General features: G+C 41.6%; 1 long non-coding RNA gene across 3 annotated transcripts in view; it reads left to right on the top strand.

Moving 5' to 3' along the window:
- The first annotated feature begins 14 nt into the window (after positions 1–14).
- Positions 15–7,249, top strand: part of LOC309368344 — a 313,140-nt gene continuing 305,905 nt past the window's right edge. For 2 of the 3 annotated variants that reach the window (XR_014167708.1, XR_014167709.1), the window contains exons 1-2: positions 15–126; positions 2,755–2,988. This is a non-coding gene — a long non-coding RNA (uncharacterized lncRNA). Of the gene's footprint in view, positions 127–198; positions 399–2,754; positions 2,989–7,249 lie in introns of those variants that run through there. The other variant, XR_014167710.1, reaches the window with a different exon arrangement.

Raw genomic sequence — 7,249 nt, 5'->3', positions numbered from 1 at the left:
CCATTCGATATTAACAAGCGCGCCCGCCACACCGTCGCTTGAGGTGCTTGCTGTTCGCCTCAGAGCGAGCCCTTATCCCTCCCACCCACAAGAAGCGTCCTGTAATCTTAATAGGAATATGGAAAGGTTTGTTTTCTTCCTGCCTTCCCAAGAGAGGCTTCCTTAAGCCTATGTGTGTAAGGAAATTGAGGGATTCTGCCTGGAAGCTTTCCCCCCATCAATCCCAGAACTGAACTTTCTCCTGCTTGACATGAAATTCCTGAAAGGATGGAACTGCCTGCGTTTTCTGAGGAAGGCTCAAGCAGCAGCTTCCAGGGAGGCCTTGCTATTAAATACGAGAAAGGCAGCCCGAGAGTACAATTCCTAGGCCTGGTCCACAGACCCAGCAGAATGAGGCGGTAGGTAGCTTAATTTTTTTAAAAAGTAATATTTATTAAGGTTTTAAAGATTACAAAAAGAAGACACCAAATTAAGCAAAAATAAAACAACACACCACAATAAGGAAAAAGAAAAAAAACCAGAAAAATAAAAACAATTAAAAACACAACGAACATTCGCATAACTTATCTTTCATTTGCTTGTTTCCTTGACCTCCTCACACCTCCCTTTTTTGTGTTCTAGTTCGGTTAGCTATTTCAGCAAATCCTTTCCATCTTTCCCAGTTTTTGTCCTGTAATTTATCTTGATATAATCTCACTTTACTTTCCCTCCTTTCACCAATTAACAGTCTATTTTTACTTAATCCTTTATAACATTTCTGCTAAAACCACATAACTTCATTCCAACATCCTTCTAACATTCATTAATTTTACAATGTTTCTGTAAATAATCTTTAAATTTCTTCCAATCTTCCTCCACTGACTCTTCTCTCTGGTCTCGGATTCTGCCAGTCATTTCTGCCAGTTCCATGTAGTCCATCAACTTCATCTGCCATTCTTCCCGGGTGGGTAGATCTTGTGTCTTCCAGTACTTTGCAATAAGTATTCTTGCTGCTGCAAGCCTTATACCACTTCATTCTGCAGGTGGGCGAGAACATTTTCTGATGTTCTTCTGCCCTGTAAAGCTATCACGCCAGGGAGTGTAGACCACCCAAGGAAAGATTGAAGAATAACACACAAGCACCCTTTGAAGTGCTGCAGTTTATTCTAGCACTTCAGAAGCTCACCACCTCATTCCCACGTCCCACCCCATTCTGCTGCCCTTGTGGGGTTGGTGGTTAGAATGTCAGGATAGTGGGACCAGGTTCATTTTCTCACTCGGCCGTACAGTTAACTGGGTGGCCTTTGGGGCAATCATGGTTTCTCATTCTGATCTGCTTCTCAACCTCGGATGAAATGGGGAGGGGGGAAATGAAGAGGTTTGAGAACCATGCACATCACCCTGAGTTTCTTGTAGTCTGGGTGAGATATTATAAATGAGTATGTAGACTAGACCCTAGTGCCAAACAAAGTGCCTTCTATTGCCTTCCACTGGACAGCAATGATAAATGACGTAGAGAGATAAATAGAGGACTGTCCTTTTAATTTCTGGTTTGAATTGATCTTTCCTCTCTCCCCTGGGAGAACAACCCACAGGAACCAGTGGAGAAATCTAAGATTTTAACCTATCCATGGCTGGGCACCAGATGTTCCCCAACCCCAAACAAAAGATAGCAGCAAAGACAAGAGTCTCTGCTCTTGTTCCTACCTAGGGCGGGATAGCGGGAGGAAATAGCGACTGAGCATTTGAAATCATAATCCATCTGTGTACAGGTCATTGGAGGACTTGTCGGCGAGAGCTGGATTTGGGCTAGGTGGAAGTCCTGTGTGAGGGCCGTATAAGCATTTTCAAGTACCATTATTCCAGTGGGAGAAATACGCTTAAATATCTTTCGCAGAAATCAATAGAACTTAAGTAGGGTTATTGTATTGGTGTTCACAAGCAATACAACCAGGTAAAGCGTTGATGGATGGAAGTGTAGTGCTTTCAGGATTTCAGAGTAACAGACCATAATGGATATGTGATATAATTGCACACAGTCGTTTGAAAGAAGGAACCTATGTGGGGCTGCAGTATTGTTTGAGCAATACGGATAAATCTTTTTAAAATTAGGGCCGGACATCTGGCAATTCTAAATTAGATGCAGCAAAGAAATATATATATATATGATTGAAAGTAATAATAATAAATGCACCTTAATGTTTGAGTGATTATAACAAGCTTTCAGTTTCTCTATTAAACTAAAAACATATTAATCTTCTTAAATTAGTGCCAGATAGATTTGAAAGAATGCATGCGTTGACTATCTCTAATGCGCTTGTATTCAGAAATATAAGTGTTTAAAATTCCCCAGTCGGGTAATTTTGAAGTGGCTGCCCATTTCTCAGCCAGGAAGAATGTGAGAAATGACATCTCAATGTCCATGGCCTTGACCAATAAGTGTGGGAGGCCCATTTTGCTCAACATGTCCCTGGTGAGACCAACCTACTAGCTTACCCTCTGAGCTGGGGTATATGACAGCAGGCTCCAGTGAACTCCTCTCATGCTCTTCCACCTATGGAATCCTGTACTGACGCCAAGCCTCTGCAGTTTACTGCATTGCAGTTTACAGATACTCCTGTGCAGGAAACCTCTGTACGGTCACTGTTCTGCAAACTTCTCTCCTAGTTCCTGTAGTGTCAGAAGTTCACAGTGACTTTACTAGGGATGAAGAAGAGTGCACCTCTGAGGACCTATGTGAAATTTATTCTGGCGTTTATGCATTGCATTTCTCAGATCAAGTGGCCGCCTGATGCACTTAAGACTCATGGCTGCAAATGGGATCGCTCCTGGCCACTTCCAAGAATCCTAAACTAACTGTATCCATATCTTTATACGTACAAGAATGATATGCCAGCAAACAGCCCTGCCCCTAGTGATCTGAGTTCCTCAGACAGCAGTGCAGAATAAGCTACTGTATACATCATGGAGACTACAACTTAAAGCGGTTTTGGAAGGATCAGATAGATGGTAAGGAGTTGCTATTTTTATTAAACTGCAATGACCATTTTGTGCACTTCCGATTGATGCGTGATTGCCGACATGCTGGTTCCGGCCCTGGAAGTGGGCGGAATGGGGAAGGGCGGAAGCAGAACAGGAATAGGAACAGGAAAGGGCTGATGCATGACTCAGTGGCCCGGAATGCAACCCCAGCACAAACACGGAATTGCCTGTATAAATAATTAAAAAAATAATAATATAAAATTAATATAAATTATTTAAAACCTGAATTCCATAGGAACAGGAATACTGAGCTAGTCGTGTAGAGAGCTTTTATGATACCCCAAAACAAACACATGTTCATCAGGTCTGACACACCAACATCGGGGGTTAGGAAGCACACAGAAGGTTCATTCTGTACACCTGTTGTTGGGATGACACAGTCATGTACAACCCAGCCCTAGAACTATGCTTAAAACCGTTTGGGCCATTCAGTGAAAATGGGGTTTAGCAGCCACACCATACGGTGACTTGTAACCCCTTGTATACAGTCACAGGCAATGTGATGATTGTGAAAAGTGATCATGACCCACTCCTAAAATCATTTCAAAGGGCATCATTCCATAACAGCACTTTGGGAGGGCATTCTAAAAGGAGGCAGGACTTGCATTGAAAAGGGGGGAAGGGCACATGCCATGTTTTTGAATGACAGATGGTACATGCCTTATATTCTTCTCACTTTTCAGTGTGTTAGTCAATGAATGAAGTCAAGAGCTGTGATTGGCAAGTGGTAGAGGACAACTTCATACAATCGCAAAAGGAAGACGCCAAAATAGCTTCAGAATGACTCAGAAAGTTACTTCTCCAGCCACCGGAGAAGGAATTTCCACATTCATTTTGAAGCCAGTTTGGGATTTATCTTGACATATCTGTCATTCTAGAATTCTTTCTAGATTTAGATAATAGAGAAAGATTGCCTGCTTCATTTTGAAGGGACTTCCTGCTTCATTTTTAAGTGATGCTTATTTCCATTTTTCTGGCTACAGTATAGAGAAGTTGCCCAGAATCAAATTGTTGCCCAGAAGAAAATAACAGAAAATCCCAGTATTTTAGTGTAGCTGTGACTGGGGAGTAGCATGTCCACTCAAAAAGGAAAAGGTAGCAGTGAAGAGAGAAGCTCATTCTTTTTCTAAGGTTTAATTTTGTGCAAAAAAGAGAGCATTTTTCAGCATTTCTTTTTACACTGTAAACAAATCATCCTGCTAATACAAATGTGCACCGTTGGTATATCCAAATTGTCTATATGTGTATTTGCAGTATGGTGGTTGAGAATGTGTGGGTTACATCAGCCTTGAAAAGTAGCCTCATGTTGCTAGGTTACTATTGGGGTGGAGTGCTTAGAGAGGACAGTGGACTGTATTCAATGTAAACACTAAGGTTAAAGTTCTGTCAAAGCAAGGATTTCACGTTGTGTGACAAAACATTCTCCCCTGCTAAATCTGTTCTCGGTGTTCCTCCAGCCCCCACAAGCAGATGGGGACAGTGTGGAGCGCACATGGGGTGAGGAGGGAGGAAAATCCCCTTGTGCTAGCACTAATCCTTACAAAATGTTAGTTGAATACCATGCAGTGTATAGTGGTTTTGCAATGTGCTTCAGTGTTGTTATCCAGTCTCTTGATGGAATGTATGACTCGCCAAATGTCATTGGGCTCCAATTGCCACGATCCCTGTCTAGCATGGCTGGTGATCAAGGATGATGGGACTAGCAATCAACAACCTCTGGAGGGCAAGATATTCCCTGGTCTATAGGAATAAATAACCTTGTAGCTAAATATCAGCAACTAGAATGTTCTTAACCAGATGCAGTTCTGCTTGCTTTTGGTTGGCTGGTGAAGATAGTGGCTTAGACTGAGTTTATTTTAATTAATGCTGGGTCTAGTTTGGAATGCTATTTGTTTTACGAGTGGCAGACTCGTAATCTGGTGAACCAGGTTCGCGTCTCCGCTCCTCCACATGCAGCTGCTGGGTGACCTTGGGCTAGTGATACTTCTTTGAAGTCTCTCAGCCCCACTCACCAGAGTGTTTGTTGTGGGAGAGTAAGGGAAAGGAGAATGCTAGCTGCTTTGAGACTCCTTCGGGTAGTGATAAAGCGGGATATCAAATCTAAACTCCTCTTCTTATGTGGTGTTATTACTTATCTGTTAGTCACCTTGAATTTCCTTGGGAAACAAGGTAGGGTGAAATTATTATTTTTTAATAAAATAAATACAAGTTTCAGCTCTGTGATTCTGTGATTCTAAAAGGGAGTCATGGAGGTCAGAATGGAACAGAACATATATGCAAAAGCTGATTTGTAGGACAGCTAAAAGAAAAATTACAATTTAAGTAGATTTGAGCTACGGTTTGAACATATACTTGACAAGTTCTATTTTTGGGATGGACTACACATTTAAAATAATCATTTGTTTTTTAAAAAAACAACCGGTGCTGAATATTATGTTTTCCCCAACAGAAATAAATTAAAGGAATCTAATTGAAGAAGTATACAACAGTGGTTAATATGTTGCTACTTGAAAAAGAGATGTTGCAACTTATAATCTTCTTTTATGGGTTTATGTTGTTAAATGTTTAATCAGGCATGTGAATGTATTCAGGTGTTAAAACATTCTATTAGCTATGAAAATTGCACTATTATTTACTGAGCTGTTTGTGATACATTGTTGGCGGCTTTTAGCTCTCTATAGTCCCTGTTTGATTCTCCCTTTAACTAACTAACTAACTAACTAACTAACTAACTTTCTTTCTCTTTCTTTCTGAAAGACTTAAGAGAGGAAAAACTAGAATAGATGAGCTCGGTCAAGAAATATTTTTTCAATTACAAATTAATTTTATTTCTCTCTTTTTTTTAGAAAGATGAAAAGGGAAAATAAATGTGCTATACTGTTAATACCTGTTTTAAGACAGGGCCATAAGTACTAAGGCAAGGACATCACCCATCACAATGTTATGGTCCTTGGATCAACCCCCTTTTAGGTATGGGGAACCCACATCCTTCCAGCTTTTGTTGGGACTTCAACTCTCACCAGGTCCAGCATCCCATTAGTTAGCTTCTGTGTGGCAAAGCTGGGCTGCACAGAGAGAGATAGATATAGCTTGATTCTCATCAGCCGATGGCCATAGCAATGATAAAACATTACAATATACACAGAAAAAAGGAAATTTAGTATAAAAGCACAGTTTACGGTCCTGAATCAACAGTCAGATAGTGGCCCTTATTCTGATCGCCCCTTCCAAGAACCTAGCAGCCTTTGCTGTTATCTGCTCCATTTGGTCTGACAGGAGAAAGGACACTGTGGCAGTGGTTGTGCGTCCTGGCATGGTCAGTATGAGTGGGGTGATGATCTCGTTCCTCAGGTCTTTGTAGAGAGTACAAGAGAGGAGGACGTGAGCCACTGTTTTGCTGCTACCGTCTCCACAGGGGCAAAGGCGTTCCTCATGCAGGATCTTTTGGAATCGGTCCTCAAATACCGCAGATGGCAAGACATTCAGTCTTGCAAGTGTGAAAGCACGTCTGTATTTTGGGATAGCTAGTTTGTGCAGGTATGGAACCAGAGAATCAAAATGGAAAGATGGAAATTGATCATACCATGGGCAGAATTTCCGTATAGTGGCCCGGTTGTTCTGATGCTCGATACCTTTTAGACATTGGCAAATTAGACTGTATGCTTTGGTAAGGCCCATAGTGAGTAGGTCTTGTGGGAATAGCCCTCAAGAATGGAGTTTTTGGTGGACAGTTTTAAGCCAGGCACTTTTGTGGTAGTCTTGAAGTACTAGGGATAATAAACCAGGGGGATTTGAGTTTAGGTCGAACCAGAAGTTAAAAGTTCTTTGCCAAATCCGTACTGAGGGGAGAGTTGCCTCTAGGTGCAATGATACGTTTGGGGCACAGGGCTTAAGAGCTTTGATTGAACAGCTTCCCAAGTGCCAAGGTGGTTACCAGTGCTGGCTTAGTTGCAGTGGTATTGGAGATTTTTGCATGCAGATCAGCAGAAAACATGGGTTAAAGGGGCAAACCACATTGATAACATGTTTAACAAAGCCCCTGTGCTTTTTAAACAGCAAAGCTGTTTCACAAGGAAGGAATCCAAAGCAGGCAGGCGGGAGGGAAATGTGCAGAGTGTTTAACTCACAGGTACAGATTTTTAAACTTGTGAGCAGAGGTTTTGGAGTTGGCCAGAACAGGGAAATGGGAGGCAGAGAAATTATTATCAATCCACCATCACTTTTCCAG

Source organism: Podarcis melisellensis, assembly GCF_964234715.1.
Source record: "Podarcis melisellensis genome assembly, chromosome: 4".
NCBI classification, from domain to species: Eukaryota; Metazoa; Chordata; class Lepidosauria; order Squamata; family Lacertidae; genus Podarcis; species Podarcis melisellensis.
Note: the sequence above shows the minus strand (reverse complement) of the source record. Positions and strands in the feature narration are given on the sequence as shown.